Consider the following 17640-nt stretch of genomic DNA (forward strand, 5'->3'; position numbering starts at 1 on the left):
TGTTTTGTCTTATTTGTAAAATAACTGCTTGAAGCAGAAGGAACTAAACTCACTGTAAGGCACCTCAGAGGTTTTAGGTGGGCAACTGGTACTTAGGCTACTACTAATGCTCACTGTGCTGCTTTCTGTTTGGGAGTTGTTATGGTCCCAGTTCATTGTTGTAAACAGAACCGTGGAGTATCACCAGTCGTTCTGCAAGGAGAGGAGGGACTCTCACAAATTCTAATACCTTAGCACTTCCTTAGTGCTTGTGTTGTTGCAAGCAACAATGAAATGTGGTTGATAATGGGACTGTTTGCTTTTGCCCTTTCATTTTAGTTTCTGCATTGAGACTGTTTCTTGCTATTTTATATCTGTGTTATGAATAATGCTAAATTGTTTTGCTTCATTAGTGCTGATCCCTAAAAGAAAAAGAAAGCTGTCAATTACATTTTTGTATTATGTTTAAAGTTGTGAAGAAGGAACTTCTTAAATAAAAGCTGAAACTCAGAAATTCATGTAGTCCAAATCACTGCCAATATTATGTGAGTCATAGGCCTACTTCTTTCCTTTGATTATTTTGCAGAAAAAACCCCATCACTTTATCTTGCTTGGGTCCTCATTTGTTATAAAGCATTAAAGTATTGGTTTCACAAATTATATTACATAGCATAGACTTAAATAAATAATGAGTATGTGTTGAAGAATAGCTGGCAAATTTTTAAACTGCATTTCTGTAATCTTTGAAACTGGGAGGACCTCCACCAACCACAGAAGAAATTTTTTTGAAGTGTAGTCACCAAAACAATAAACAATATGTCCATAAAACAGTCTTCTGAGGTGCCTTATTACTTTTAGGCAATCAATACAAGAAGCAGAGAGTTTCTGCCACCCTCTAAAATGACCCTTGAAGGGACTGAAGTTATGCATCTTAGAATGAGTGGAATAACAATCTTTGTTTAGTTGCTGTGTAAGTCAGAAGCTCTTGTGCCTGAAGACTGCTGGGACATCTAGCCCCAAAGCAGATATCCAGCATATATGAATTCAGCTCAAGTTGTTATGTTTTGACAAAGCTACAGCAAGTGCACCTCAGAAGTGGAGTGGAATGTACAGTAATTTGGTTAATTTGTCTTCTGAACAGATGACACATCCAGTTTTAGTGCATTCTCAGCCTGTGCTGCTTTATTGCTAAAAAAGTTTGTATACAGGTGCAGAGTTTCCAGGTTCATTTTTAAACAGTTCCTCTTTACAGTGTCAAAAGAATAAAATTTTATCTTGAAATCCTCAAAGATGCATAGATATAAAAGCAAGCTGCCTTTTGGAAAAAATCAGAATTTGCAGGGAGACATTCTTTCACTGTTACCATGTAAAACATGTGCAATGGGAGTACATAGTTTGTAGTCACACCAATAATTTCCTCCACTAATCCATGCAAGAATGCTATCAGAAGTTCAGTATAAGTATTCTTTAGCCTATAAAGTACTAAGGTAATTTTTAGGAATTGATACCTAATGCTTCTCCTTTGCTGTTATATTTTTCAAAAGGAAAATAACTTCACTGATATCCTGAAGTAGCTTATTCCCCAGGTTATACTGAAGGGAAATACAAAGGATACAATGGCTTACTCATTACAATATTTAACAGACTTTAAAACCATGCATAGTGTTCTAAAGAATTAAAAATGACCATGGTTAACCACTGGGCTAACTTTGTCTTAGAAATTTTCTTGTTTCTTGAAGAAGTTGGCTCAAAGACTTTCATTCAGTCTAACTTGTGATACCATGGAATAGTTATCTTCTCTTATAATATTCGTATCTTTATTTGGCAATCCTTACATATTTAATATGAGCATTCATGGGTAAAACCACAGTTCCCATTCTAAACCCAAAACACAGTGCTTTATGAATGGTTGGCTATGAAGTATGAAGAGGAGTTAACTTGACACACCTTTTCTTCCTCCAAGACACTTCTTTCTACTTAAGAGAGAGGACTGAGCCTCTGTACATGGAGAAGTGTTCTGCACAAGTTAAGCCCACTTACAAAATTAAGCTAAGCTACAAGTATGGAATTCTGCAATTACAAGCCAGTATTCTACATGTTTAATTACAAGTTTAAACTTGGAAAAGTATTAGTGACGTAGGCTATGCCACACATTCTCTAATTTTCAAACTGCCAGCAGAAATTGACTGCATTATCCACGAAGAGACTTGAATTACAGAGAACACACTAAGAGTTTACAGAAAGATGGCACCCAAATTCCCTTTTATCTAGTAAGTGAAATAAAGAAAACAAGAAAATTGCAACCTCTGTTGCAGAAGATAAAGACCTTCAGTGATCAAATCTCATTTTCTGTTTTTAAAAATCTCTTTAAAGAACTTAAAAAATATACAAGATTACCAGTATTTTCAGGTTCATTCCTGCAGATGCCATTATTGCTGGCTGGTACCAGTATGCTTCAGTACAGCTGCCTATGTGGCTAGAGTTACCTGAAAATACTGTCTTAAAAAGCTATTCAACACCTGAAAAATATGTACTGTGCTTATTAATTTCAGTATTCTCCAAATAAGTTCTCTCACCACACTCAAGCTATTACTTACTGCTGTCTGGCAAATACTACACTCAATTTGAGTCTGTGGTTTTGTTACTTGTTTGTCGCCTTGGGTTTTGGGGTGATTTTTTTTTGTGGGTTTGCTTTTTTTTTCTTTCCCACCAGTTGCTCCCCTGTACCGTGTAAGAAACTCTGCACCCTTTTCCATGCTACAGCTGCAGCAGGTGAGAAACCTCATCTCGCCTCTAAACATGCTTAGTTCGTGCCCTGCTTTTTACATGCTCAGGACAGTGATATGAACCAGACTAGAGGTTATAAAGGCGAGCTCTGCTGATCTCGGTTCCTGATTTACAGTTTTGGTGCCATGCTTCTGTCCCTATCTATACATTCTGCCCCCTTCTCTACAGAGGCAGCACATTCTCTAAAAAAAAACCCAATATTTGAGAATCAAAGCAGGAAGTTCAAGCTATTGGTATATTAATTCCTATTGCTTCATTATGTAAAAATGCATATCTCAATTTACTGGTAATAACTACATTACACTAGACATTTTGAATCATGCATAATTAGAATACTAGCTCTAAGATTTGGTTTGTGGGCCTGTGCCACTTTCCTTCAGTTTCTCCATGCAGTTCTTCATGCCTAAGGCATTACAAACTACCTGCCTTTCATTTGACCTGCAAACACACTCATTTGGAGGGGAAGTGGAGAGAAGCAGACAGGATTTACACAGGACACACTGAACAGAAAGTAACCTTCTATCTTTAACTTTAGATGGGGTAAAAGTCTTGGGAGTTTGTCTATATTATAACCCGGTCAGAAACATGCTCTGCTGACATCATGAACACTGACACTTTCTCTAAAACACAGGAGGAAGTGTAGAGATTGAAAGGGAACAGACATCAGAATCCATGGTTAGTATTCTGCACTGTTGAACAAGACACCCTGATTCAACTGTTGGCTTTTGTGTACCAGTCGAAGTGCTACAGGGGTAAAATGCTGGATCATTCCTTGAAAGAAATCCAGTGGAATCTAACTTGAACTGTCATTCTGCAGCTCTGTACCTAATCAGCAAGCAGGATTATTAGTTTTGGAGGAAGACCAACCAGCTTCCTAAGGATGCAAGAAGCAGTAATTTCTAAGATTCATTATACATCAAAAATAGTTCCATCTTCAATATATTTTTCTTTTCTGCCTCCCCCCCAAAAAACAGACTGCCAGTTCTTGACAATGTAATCCTCATGTAAAGTGTGAGTATCCTCAAGCTCAGTACAATTTATTCCCACTTACTATCAAGAAGTCTTTGCAAGACTTCCTTTTTTCTCATAAATTTGACAAATACCCTCAGTTTCAGAAGGTACAATTCCCAACACAATTCCCACACTGGCTAGACCTTCTGCAGCAGCACTACTGGATATACAAACAGAATATATTTGTAACATCTGGGTTTAGTACTGCTAAAGGAGGCATGTCCATACTGATCATTATACCTTTTGATATACCACACCCAAGCGTGGTAGCACCTGACACTTCCGCTTAGGTTTAGAAGCTGTTAAATCAAGGAGGTTGAAGCAAAAGCCATGCCACAGTACAAGAGCTGAAAGGCAAAGGGATTCCTTTTGTTGCTGTGAATAGTAATTCCTAGTCCAGCAACCCATAGAATTCAGATCATTATTAGAAGCCTGAACTGGGAAGTGTATGTAGATAGCTTGCCTGGCTCCATCAGTCTTTATTTCCTTCCCCCTGTTCTGAGTGGATATACCCTCGAAGAATTCTGTTCAGCCACAAAGTTCATACTTCTGAAGCATGAATGTGACTTTGTTTTCATTAAAATTTCATTATTATGTAAATGTACTTGCTGATCACAGACCACGTAATTTCAAAATTTCTCAAATGTAATCAGAGAGCAATCAAATGCAGGTCCCTATGGCCAGCTTCCAATTTTATCAAAAAATCAATAGTTGGAATTTAAGCTGATTACAATCTTTCAGATCAATTAGTTTTCATAAGCATATTACATATTAGCCAACACTTAATTTAGACATTCTCATGCTTATCCTGTTACTTTTTACTGCAAAAATGCTCACAGCCCTCACAGTTCCATTATCAATTTATTAATAGCCAAAGTGCTTCAGCCCCTGGTTTAAAAACACAAGAAGCTTCCATTAAGCTGGAAGCTTACAGTCTAAATTACTTCAGCTTTCCAGAAGAAATGCAGTCATATTGATCTAAACCTCTGATTCTGTTCAGAGTACACTACTATATGTTGTCCATACATGAGGTATCTACACTGAGAAGTGTCAACTAGGAACAGTTTGGAACTCCTGTGGCTCTTTTATGCAACCCTTTGATAGCAAGTAATTTTCTGGATGCAGATCTACAGGTGAAGATCAATAACCCTTTGTGTTACCAGAGGCTTCACAGTACATTCCTCAGCAAAACTTCAGGCATCAGCTGAAATTAATTATAGTCTCAAGCAGTGTTTAGCAAAGCTGAAATTATTTTCCGCTGTAACATCTTTGGAATTCTACAGTTGTGCTTGGCATGCACAAATGTTTTGAGTGTCAAGTGCTCTCTAATATTTTGGTTTTTTGTTTTTATTTAAGGACTACCTCAGATTGGTCTTTATAAACAAAGAAAGCAAAACGTATTTCCCACCACAAAAGCTTCTAACTTTAGAATCAGGTTCTCTTCACAGTACAGTTATTTTGAAAAGTTTAGTTTCTCAGAGAAACAGAGCAAGTGCTAGGCTACAGGGAAAGAAAAAAATTACAGGGAAACTTCAGCTATCCTTTCAAAGGGAACTGTCTGCCCTTCCCCCAGCACTCACTGACAGTGCTTCAGACATGTGGCAAAGCTAATTTTTCTTTTTTTACTATATATATCACGTTCATTAACTTAGTATTCAAGTGCCAAATTCCCTCCAATGAGAGGAACATAAGAAGAATTCACCCTTCTTCTCAGGAAGACTCTTCACACAACTCCCTGCAGCACAGAGCGCCACAAACTTATTTGGTTATTACCCACTTACTCTACTGTACAGTCTTGCTAATGCAAGTTATTTACTATCACATGCAAAACAGTTATTGCTACTAAAGTTCTATTTTCTTATTAAATCATCTTATGGCTTTGTTTGCATCAGGGATTCTTCCCCCTACATACTGTGCTATTTTGCATTCCAGTTTCAGAGGTATTTTTCAATTGATTCTCCCAAGCACTAAACTACTTTGTTCAATGGTACAGCTATGTCCATTTAGAATTGAACCTGACTCTTAGCACAGGTCCCCCAGAGCTCTGCTGTAAATGGCCCACCTGTCCAATTTTCTCAGAAATCTATTAGATGCAGAGGGTTGTTTGGTTGGTTTTGTTGGGGTTTTTTTTTCCCTGTTACATACATTAACTCTGCCTGGATTACTGTCATTGCACGGAAGTACATGCTTTTTGATTAATTACTTTAAAGATATATCGTACCAAAATTACAAAACCAAGCTACCCATTCCCTCCCTCCCCCTAATGGCCATTTACAGGCAGGTCTCAGGAAAAAAAGATGCAGTATCCTCTCTAAGCTGAAAGAGAGAAATGGGTGAAGAGCAGCACTGGCGTCAAATAAAAGACTTATTCCTAGGAAATCAGAGGATGCCATCCACAGAGCAATGCACATCTCAAGAATCATACCAGTCTCCTATTCGACCAGTCCAAGCTGCCCATTGAGTGCTAAATCAATTTTACTTCCCTGGTCTAAACTTTCCTTCTGAAAAACGCAGAGGGAGAGACAGAAATCACTAAAATTGAGCTTAGAGCTGGAAAGCAAAACTGGAAGTTACCTAAAATACAAGATACTGAATTCTCACTAATACAGGGGTGGGGAATCTCTGATCCATTGGCTAGAGACAGCCTGCTGCACAGACACAGCCTGCAACTTCATTTTCCAACAGCCTTTGACCTTAACGTAGTCTCTCTTACTAAGATGTATGTAAATGCAGGATCCACCAAAGTTATTTTAAGATTCAATAGGATTTCAGCCAAAAAAGGTTCCCCATTCCTGCAATAATGGAGAAAACTCTTCTACGCATAATTAGCACATCACATTTTGCAACTATTAACTTATCACACAATGAGGATAATGTTCTGCTAGCTATAATCATAGAGTCAGATCTGAAAAAAAGACAAGATTATTTAACAGGCTTTGTAAATTATCTGAAGGTAAGAGCTGTGTACAGAATGTACACAAACTCCTTAGCATACTCATACTTTTGTGAGTATATCACAGGATGGGTAATAGATGGTTCAATAAAATTGAAAATGGAAGAAAACACCAACAAAGATCTAAAAGAAAAGAATCACACCGATAGGGATGAGAATTATGGATACTTGCGTACTCTAGCTTACTACTGCTGTTGGACAAACAGACAAATATCAAAAAGTCAACTATGATTCTATGAAGCCCATTAAGTGAATGAGTTCCATTTCTAAGGATAGCATTGCCATTGTCAAAGGGAGGATACTGCATGTTTAGACCATGTTTTTGACATTCCTATTGTATCCTTTCTAGTGTTAATTACATTATCATCACTGTTTACTAATAAATTTGTCACTCAGAAATTGTAAAAATACTACTAGGCTCATGCACTGGTCCTAACATGGCACTACAGTTTGCTACAAAGCACTAATGCTTATGGAACTATACACATCTCAAAATGGAAGACATTGGTGATTTTGTTGTTTTCAAACAACTTGTAACATCATTTTGTCCACAAGTATTAAAATATATATATGTATATATATATATATGAGCTATTGCACATGCCCCTTGTTTTTGTAATCTTTCACATGGGAAGATTTCCAACCAACATAAAGGAAAAGCGGAGCAAGGAAAAGTGAGTCAGACGAAGCAGCATTTCCAAACACAGCAGCTCTTTAAAGGTGCTGGCCAGGAAGGTACAACAATGGGGGTCTTCTGGGCATGCACTATTGGAGTATTACTTCTGTGAAAGCCATAGATCCTTAACCTAATAAAATCCTGATGTTCTAAAATTAAACTCAAAAATTAATGCTGCTACACTGTCATGAATAGGAGTTAAGAAAAAAATCAGTAATTCTACTTTTTTGTTATAATGCCGGGTTACAAAATATTGAGTTTAAGGAGCTTAGATTATTAGCTCTCTAGTCAGGGAAATTTGCAATTTTTATACATGTCCACAGAAAACTAAAATACCTTCCTGTCCCCCAAGTATTTTGTCAAGCTATGCAAGAAACAACTGCTATCTCTAACATCAGAGGGGTAAGTATGGGCAGAAGGAAGAAAATTCCAAGATCTACATCAGACATTTCTTATACCACATACTTCCCAACCACTGTAATCCTATGATATTGACAGTATTTTCCACCACTTAGATATGGATCCTGCTTCTACAGACATCTCCATTAAATCCTATTGACTTCAATGTAAGGAGGCCCTAAAACAAAGTGTGCTTTTCTAGTTGCCTTCAATGCCAGAAAGTTCAGACCATATTCAGCAAAGTCAGGCCAAGCTGGTGGTTGCCTCATCAAGCTCAATGTTAGCTCTTATCACACAGCTCACCACAATGTTACATGCAATTTTAAAGCACCTCTCTGCTCATTAAATTTGGCATTACTTCAATATGCAGCGTCCCGCCCACCACTCTTAAGCTTACATGTCTGCTTTTTGCTTCATGGAAAGACAAAATGGGTGAAGCTGTCATTAAATCCTATTGTTACAAAACAAGTCTAAACACAGACATTACTTGGAGGATTAGAATCAACATCAACGCTTGTCCTCACTCTGCTACGGAACTTGGTCCCATAAAATGTCATCCCATTTTTGATACTGGAATGCTGCCCTGGCAATCAATCACCAACATTTAAGAAGGATTTCAATTGTTTGCTTTTTCAGCCATTTTCAGGCTGGCTCTCTCCAGCAGTTTTCTAAAAGGAAAAATAGAACAAGAAATCTAGAACACTTCCCGAACCATTTTAGTATCTTCCGTACTTTAAGCTAGCAAGCCACATTTCTAAATCACAAGCTTGGAATAAGGTGCACTAAAAAGAGTTTCAGATTGGAGGTGGAATATAATACATATCCCAGTTCTGGTAGTTTTTTGCCAAAAATCTTGTTATAGATAAGCCCATAGCAGGGAGCATGTAATCAATATATGCTCCCATCTCAGAATGACAGAAAATATCCTATATAATCACAAATTACATAGACAAAGAATCTTGTGTAAACATGAGAACAACCAGATTGTGCCTTAGTTTGGGAAGGAATAAGAGCCAGAAAAAGGACTGTACTAAGTATTTCTGCTCTCAACTCACCCCTCTTACGTGGCTAACATTCCATTTTCTTGGACCTATTTCTACCTAGATGGAGGAAACATAAAGGTCCTCTCAGTCATGAAAGAATCAAAAAACTAGATTTCATCAGTGGTAGGAAAAGCTGAAATTGTGTCGAGGAAGCCAGGTAGATAAACTGCAACTTTACAGCTCTGGTCTCTTCCATCCCATCAGAAGTTAATTTCTATAATAAAGAAAGATGTTCTGCCCATCTCTTCTACTGTAGAATGGTCTTGTTCCTTTTGATGCTAAGGATTCATTAAAGCCCAAGGAAGGTAATGATTTAATGCAAACCTAGTCATTATGCTGTTACCCCCAGAGGCCTTCAAAGCTTCCTTTTTCTTTGCTAAAAATGAAATGATGCAGAGTAATTTCTTCTTCAGGTGAAAGCTCTTCATATCCTGCACTTACAGAGATTCACACATGCAAACACACATTTTGATCACAGCCTGGGTATACACAGTATAGACAAGGTGATTCTGTATTTGTTCTTGTGCATTAGCTGCTTTATGTGAGTTGATACCTATCTACAAAGTCTAGCCTGGGATCTGGGACCTGGACTAGAAAATACCTGTAAGAGATGCCCCTACTTGTTTAGTAAGTTTCTTCCTCATGTCAGAGCAGAAAACATTCTGGTTTTCCTGCTGCAACTTTTCATATATATGAGGGCAGTCTGACACAGCAATGCATGCAGGTGCTTTATCTGCTAGGAAATCCAATTTGACACAGCGAAGTACTTAACCTTCCTAAAATTAAGAAGGAAATACCAGTGAAAAACACCAGCTTCTACTTGCATCTGATTACCAAGTATTTTTCATTTTAAAACAGAATGCAGAAAGCTGAATGAAGAGCTGGCACAGATGACATTTTTTCAGGAAAACAAATGCCGATTTCTGTTACTCTGCTTCTGAGTTTTGATAAAACAGTGGGCTACTTCTGTGGGGGAAGTCATCTGGTGAATCAAATGTTTGGTGAGATGATTCAAAGAGAAGTGGACAGATCTTTGTTCATTCAGCTCCATGGAAATGAAGGACGGGTTTTGCTTGCTAGAAGAGAAATATCCACATTTTACAGCCTTTCAGCAAGTAAGAGGACCACCTTCTTAGGAGAGGATCTGGAATTCCAAATTAAAAAAACAGGGAAGGTAGTTTAGGAATCAGAATAAAATACATTCAACGTTAAAATGCCCACCAGATCACTACTTTAAAAGCCTGACTCTAATGAATAAAATTATCTGGTTTCACAAACTGCAATAATCCCTTGGTCTGTAAGATTCTGCATCTAACTTTAGATGGCCATAAGCCGGCTAAGGAAACACTTCAGAAATGCTGAACTATACACTTAGAAGCAATGCAACTAAAAATATACCACTGTTAATTAGCTGTGGGGCTTCAACTGCGTCTCCAACACAGAGATGACAACAACGAGGCAGCAGCAGAGCGCACATGGCACAGAGTGTACGTACTCTGCTCTAGCAGGTCACAGCTCAAAGAGACATCATAAACTACCACCCAACTAATTATGAAACTGTCAGTCCTGGAGAGGAAAAGAGCACTTAAAACAGCTTTAAGATCACATACATTAGCTTCTTACTTTTACTCATTTCTCCCCACTTATCCACAGCATAGCCAAATTTCAGCAGATCCCCTGGCCTTCCATCAGTGATACTCACCTGGTACTACCTAGTTACAGCAGCTGTTAACACCAATATTTTTGCATTAAGTTGGAAGCTAACATGGGTGCTCTCCTGCATTGCTATTGCCAGAATGTTTATTAACACTCTCTTGTGTAAAATAAGAGATTCAAAATAGAGAAAAAAAAGAAAAAAAAAAAATCTTTCTCATATACAAGAACATGAGAATAATTAACCTCTTCCTCTCTTTTCCCTGTCTGTATTTCTTACTTTAATTACTTTAATTACCTTATCATTCCGTTGATCAAGTCCAAAAATAGTCTTCCAGTGACAATTTTCAGCTCCTATGTTAGAAGCAGTGAGTAGACCATGAAAATGGAAATATAGTACATATCACTGTCGATATCACTCTTGAGTCACTCAAATATTTCAGCTGATCATTGGGTTGACCATTGACTGCTGGGAAAATCTTATTCTTATGAAGATGTGGAAAAACAGACCTGGAGACCTGCAATAAAACATGCCAAAGGTTTGTAACAGAGCTGAGAACAGAATACAGCCCTTTGTTGCACACTTTAACTACCAGAATATCTTTATTTAATTCACTGGGAAAAAATAAAACAAAACTACAGAAGTTTATTGTCATCTTGGAAATTCTGAATGTACTTTTTTTTATTTGATAGTTTACATTTGGTTATTTTGTCATCCTTCCAATTCTATCTTTAACAAATAACATTTTTAAGAAAACTATTCCAAATTAACACAATTTGTCTTAGCAGAGCAAATGACATCACAGGACAGGGATTTTATGACTTTCAAGGCATTTATTCTTTTTAGAATATATAAAAGTCAAATCAATGTTTCTTTAAGGTGAAGCCCAACCTCAAATCTGACACTGTGGACACATTCCAGTTCTCTGAAAGCACACTACAAAAAATTAAAATCTCAATGACAGATTTCTTTGGTCAGGAAAAAGGGAACTAAATCAGCTGACAAACTTGGTTTAGTACCTTACATTTAGTACCTAAATAACCTCCCACTTGTACTCACCATTATTTTTGATCATTCCACATCCTCTTCAGTGAGCTTAGAAAGAAAGAGATGAATAAACAAAATTAAATTTGCATCTAGGAAGCAGCTCAGATCATACACGATTAACTGCATAAGACACAAAAGGTGTACCTTCCATGAATGAGGTATCATTTTTCGATTTCCTATGTAAAACATGCTGATGTTATTTTTCAAATTATCAGATATACCCCCTCTTTTAGTTTAAATCAAGAAAATTGGACTCAAGTGTGAAAGAGCCAGGACCCACAAACTTTAAACAACTGGAGGCACACATTTCAGTTTCATGGGAACTGAGATGGATACATATTCCGTCTCCGTAAGGCAAGAAACTTTTTCACGTTAATAACAAACTACTGTAGTGAGGATGCTGAGCTGACAACCTAACAGGAAGAATAATGGATTGCTATAAGAAGAACTATCTCATCACACAGAACCTAAATTATTCAAAATTCCTCAGCAGAGTATTATTAGCTTCCACACCCCTGCACAACACAGCACTTCTACAAGCACCATGCACCTGGACCTTCTGAAAATCCCCAGCCATCAGACAATCCCTATTTCAGGGGAGTTACTTCCTTCCCATGTTGCCAGTTCTGACCCCTCCTACTCAAATTTTCCCTCAATAGCCAGCCAAGCACTATGTGACTTTGAGACATTAAGGAACCAACAGCAAATGCTTCACAAAATAATTAACTTGAAAAGGAACAGTTACCAGGATTGGTAATAACCCCAATTGCCTTGTCATAATAGAAACCAATCCAATCTTTGAAAAGCTGGGTCTTCTTTCAATAAGACTATGAATTAACTAAACTAAACACTAAAGTAATTCTTTTTAAAAAAGAAAGCAGCTGGTGACATTTGAAGCAACTCAAGCAAAGGAATGGTTCATCCAACACTGAAATTCAGTTAGCTTTAACCTACTTTTTTTAATTTTAGCAAGTTCACTGACTTTGAATGCCCCAGTTTTTAACTACTCTGCTTGATACACTCTCTACCTGACTTTCATCAATTCCGTGAGCACAGAGTTCACAGCAGTCCAACAGAACTTGCAAATGCAACTGGATATATCAAGGCTATTAAAAATGAGCAGGCACTGAGACTGATGGCGACACTATCAACTCTTCAGATAAAAGCTAGTGGACATTACAAAGAAAAACAATTGCCATTTTTCTTGTTTCATACCGTACTGAACATACAATCAGTTGATGTGGAGCAAGAAATAACTGTGAAAGCTCAACACTGCCTACATGACTCCTCCTTCTTTGTTAAAAATTCATAATGTATTATTTTCATTAAGTCTTGACCTATTGACCATTAATTTTTTTTGCTCTACCATAACTAAAGATTAGATTCCATGAACTTTAAATCTCACATTCAGATAGGTGCCTGTATTGAAGAAGTTCAGTAACTTCAGGGATTCCAAAGCCGAAAAGAGATGAAGTGGTATCTCACAAATAAATTTACCAGCAAAACTGCAATATTTATCTTCTCATATATATTAACATACTGTATTACCAATTCACGAGTATGGCAAAAAAAAAAAACCCCACAAAAGTTGGTGTTCTGACATAATCAGCACACTGGAATTGGAGACTATATTAATATAATAGTATACAGCTATGCAACCAACTTTCATTCTGCCCTCCATGCTCTGTTTTAAGGTACAACAAAAACTGAGATCCATCAAAACACTATCTTTGACTCTTACACAGACACAAATCCTCCAGGAGATGAACAGAACTAAAAGGACTCAAAAGATGATTCCTCTTCTCTTACCTAGAGCCTGAGAAGTATGAGGAAGTAAGGAAAAAAAGATCTAGAAATGGGTTTATGTAGAAAGACCAAAACACAAAAAATTGGAAGTATAGTGGAGACCTATGGAGACACAGAAAGCAAAACTGGCCCTACACAAGTCCACTATGGTTTTCCCTATGGCTTAAGAACTGCCAAATTTAACCTGGAAAGTGGACAACGACAAGTGCTTAAATTACAAACACAAATACAAGAGAAAGTAGCTTACACTCCTGCAAAAAAATTAGCTGCCTTCATGCTCTTTTTGCTTTCTAGCCAACTTTGAACTAAGCATCTGAATCCAAGCTACAAGGCAAAGGTTAGAACTTGTAAAAGAAAGTCTAAGACTGGTGTGACTGGAGAAAGAACAGGAGCACCTGAGTGTGGAGGCACCAAACTAACACTGAGCAGGAACTGGGCTCTAAGGGGCTTATGTTAGCAGCACCCAGGTTTGCAGGTCACATCCCCCTGCCACTTCAGAAGACCTGGAGACAACATTGATAACCCACAGTCAGGACAAAGTAGAGACACAGGGCAATGTCTCCTCCAAAAGAGTACACAAAGGCACATCTGAAGCCTAGAATGGTTGCCAGCCTAGGAAGAGGCCAGGAAACAGTAAGGACCTGTCAGCTTTTGTCCCCCATCAACAAAGACTGCCAGTCTGCTGGATCCATAGCATGCTGCTATGGTGCTTGGCTGCTGTAGAGACATCCCAGGCACCATACATACTCCATCTTAATTTTTTGTTTCACTCTGTATTTTTAAATAAAACCCCTTTCCTCTTTTACCAGATTTCCAATGCACATCTACTTAATTGTTGGTACAATATTTTAACAGTACTTCATACCACAGCAGAGAAAACAGGGAAAACTGCTTAAAGATGAACTTTCAATTTCCATGATACACACACTGTAGGAACGTGCCCTAGGAATACTGCTCAGGCAAAGAAACAACCCTTCTTCCACACTCTAGTTTGTAAAAATCCTCTTCATTTTTTTTAATCCCCTAACGACTGCGCAGGTTTTGCATCTTGCACTCACATAATCTCTGGCATGTCAGGACTGGTTTCAAACACTGCTCCTTTTTTAGCTTTTAAGAATGAACATGGGAAGTGTTCAAGTGATACTCCAGACTCTTCACAAACTTGGTCACAGCCTTCTAGCCTTGGCTGGCCCATGACTTCTGACACCCCTGAATAAGAAGTGACAACCATGAGATGCATAGCCTGCTTATGCAAATTCTCACACTGCAGACTCACAGCACTGTGGGCAAGATTGTGAACCAATGCATATTGATTTGACATATACCAGAGCAACAGGAAATTCTGATATTATTTTTAAGATACTACTTCTTTCAGCTTTTGTGCACTGAAAGCAATTAAGAATAAATACTAATCCATGTGAATTTCTTACTGCTAAAGTAATATACAACTTCACACAAAAGCAAGCTGATTGCTTATTATTCTTCTAATGATAATATAAAACAGAATCATCTTTATATGCAGTAAGCCAAAGACAAATCCCCTGGCATATTTTAAAAGTTCATACACATAAGTAGAAATATTCATCAGTAGCAGCATACTGTGTCTTAATGTTATACTGCTATAAGCTGCTATTACTGTTACTACACCAGTAAGGGTGCACACGAAAATCAGTAAAATGCTCCTTAAGAAATTTTTCTCCTAAGTAGCTACTGCTTTCAGAACTAATTGTAAGACATGCTTATATTTCTTTTGAGTTATTTCACCAGTTACAAACAACTACTTCATTATAAGGTCATGCATGCTAACACACCACGTCTCCACAAAATCTAAAGCTACGCTTCTCATTTAACCACTTCAACTTGCTTCTTCTACCTGACATGCAGATTGAAAATGCAGTCACAATTCCAAGACGAACCCGAGATTTTAAGGACTACTATCAAATACAGAACACAAGGAATCTCATGCTATTGATACTAATTCTTTTGCATTCAGTAAGAACTGTTGATCCCCCCCCATTTTCTTTTTCTTCAGATTTAAACTAAGTACCATTCTCTAGCACAAAATTCCACGACAATTTTGAAGAATTCAGTGCATACCTGGCCTGCTTACTAACAGGAAAGAAGAGTTAGTGCATTTAGCAATAGTTTCACGTGTTTCATGGTGTCTTAAATTCTTTTTATCTTATTATCAACATGAATCTATAGAGCTAAATAAAATTCCACTATAATCTCTCCTCTTTCCAAAGAGCTTGTTTTGCAGGGTAGGTTTTTGTACCTTCTGGTTTTGTCAAACAACCAGGAAGCCATCCCTTTTGTGCACTCCTGTGTCAGCACTACAGACATCATAAAAGGATATAACCATTCAGATTAGCAGAATTCATCCAGCCCACACATCGCATGAATAAGAACGATAACAGCAGCGTAGCTGTATTCGGCGCTATGCTCGTAGCCAGACATGCGAAGCCTCATTTCAGATGATACATTTCGGTTTCCCTTCCCCAGGTCGCCGCCGTCCGCAGCTGTGCCCAGTCGGCTGCGGGGTATCGCTGCGCAGAGAACAGGCTCTCCCGCTCGGCCATCTGCTGCAGCCCGCCGCCGGAGCTGCAGGACGCCCTCGTCCCCAGCGCCGAAGTTGCTCAGACTTTTCAGGGCAGCGAGCGGGTGGGACCGGCCCGATTCCGGCTGCCGTCCGTCCCCACACGGACACCGGCCCGCTCCTCGCCCGGGGCCGGCGCGGCGAGAGCGCCCAGCCGCTCCCACTGCTCTGTCGCGGCGCCGCGGGAACGAGCCCGAGCCCGGGCCCAGCCCAATCACGGGGCGGGACGGGGAGGCGGGTGCGCGGGCGCTCGGTCCCAGCCCAGTCGGGGATCCGGCACCAGGCTTCAGGCTGGACGCAGCCGCTGGTCCCGCCGCACTCACCTGAGCGCGGCCGAGGCCGCGGGGCCGCGGCCGGCCCGGCCCCTTCGCCTCCTCCGCCCCTCACTCCGCCATCTTCCCCTCCTTCCCCCGGCCTCCCGGCGGGGGCTCACTGCGCCCGGGCCCGCCCACTCGACCGTGAGCCTATTGGGTGCCGTGCCCATGCATCAGCCCTCTGGTTTTGGCGGTGATTGGCCAGCGGCGCTGTCCATCACGGGACTGGCCTCCCGCCTCCAAGGAGGCCCGCTCTGATTGGCCCCCGGCAGGGCACAGGGAAGCGATTGGCTCGTGCCGCGCGAGCGGGACTGGCCCGGGGCGAGTCCTCCGGTGACTTCCACGGGGATTTAAAGGGGCCGCGCCGCACGGGCTGGACAGCCGCCGCGCACCGCCCGGCCGGGGGCGAACGGGCGCGGGGATGTGGGGTCCCGGCCGGCGGCCCTGCAGCACCTGCTGAGCTCACCGAGCATCATGGTTGCTCCGAAAGGCGGCCTTCAGTCATTCTGCCGGGTTTTTGTCATCCGCAATTTTTTTATTCAATTTTTTTTTAGCAGCGGTAATTTTGCACTTCAAGCTGACGGGTGGATGCATTGAAGAGTGTGAAGAGGAGTACGTACCCATTCAGAAAACTCTCAAGAAACACCCCCGTCTCACCGTGATTCATCCCAGATTACTACAAACCATTTAGCTCAAAATCTTAACACGTGTGTTCGAACATTTAATACAACGCTTTTCTGCCGCGTCACGTTTTGGAGCAGACTGGAATGAAACGCTTTTGCTAACTTCAATATTTTGCCTACATTCTATTTACAACCAAAGCTCCAGTTTCAAAGAACCAAAAGCACGTTTTTATGTTCCATTCTACAGTTACAGAACATAATTTTTACCCCTGCTCTTCATGAGTCAAATCCTGTATTTGGATTCTTTTCCCAGTTGTTGCCAAGCTAAGGGGCCCGCAGGTTTCAGTACTGATTAGATAGCAAAGCTATTTCTGCTGTCTACAATCTTCACAATACTCTGGTACCAGCTGCAACCACATATTTCTGCAGTCAAGCCTCCAGCCAGTCTCAACATAAACTCATAGGTGCAGATTTGAAAATAGACTATCCCTCAGTAGACTGGGTCACCTGTATTTAAAATCCTATCCCTTGTACTACTTTTCCAAATGACAAAGATGAAATATTAAGTAGCTCTATGAGCTGGCAACACATTCACCTTCAAGATGACCTTTCTCAAGAAAAAATACTTTTATAAGCAACCAGGTATGCTACAAATACTACTTTAGTGGAAATCTGCTTGTATCTGTACAGCTTAGTTAAATTTAACAAATTTAAGATCTCAGGTCTCTAAAACTCCTCTTACAGTTTACCAC

General features: G+C 39.6%; 1 long non-coding RNA gene across 1 annotated transcript; it reads right to left on the reverse strand.

Annotated features, from left to right (window-relative positions):
- Positions 1–1133: 1133 nt before the first annotated feature.
- LOC311154771 lies at positions 1134–16313 on the reverse strand. Its single transcript, XR_014616219.1, has 4 exons — positions 16275–16313; positions 11562–11597; positions 10800–11019; positions 1134–9992 (listed from the first exon to the last, which is right to left on the reverse strand). It is a non-coding gene; the product is annotated as an uncharacterized lncRNA (long non-coding RNA).
- Between the last annotated feature and the right edge of the window lie 1327 nt (positions 16314–17640).

The sequence above is a fragment of the Fringilla coelebs genome (assembly GCF_963513975.1).
Source record: "Fringilla coelebs genome assembly, chromosome: 6".
NCBI classification, from domain to species: Eukaryota; Metazoa; Chordata; class Aves; order Passeriformes; family Fringillidae; genus Fringilla; species Fringilla coelebs.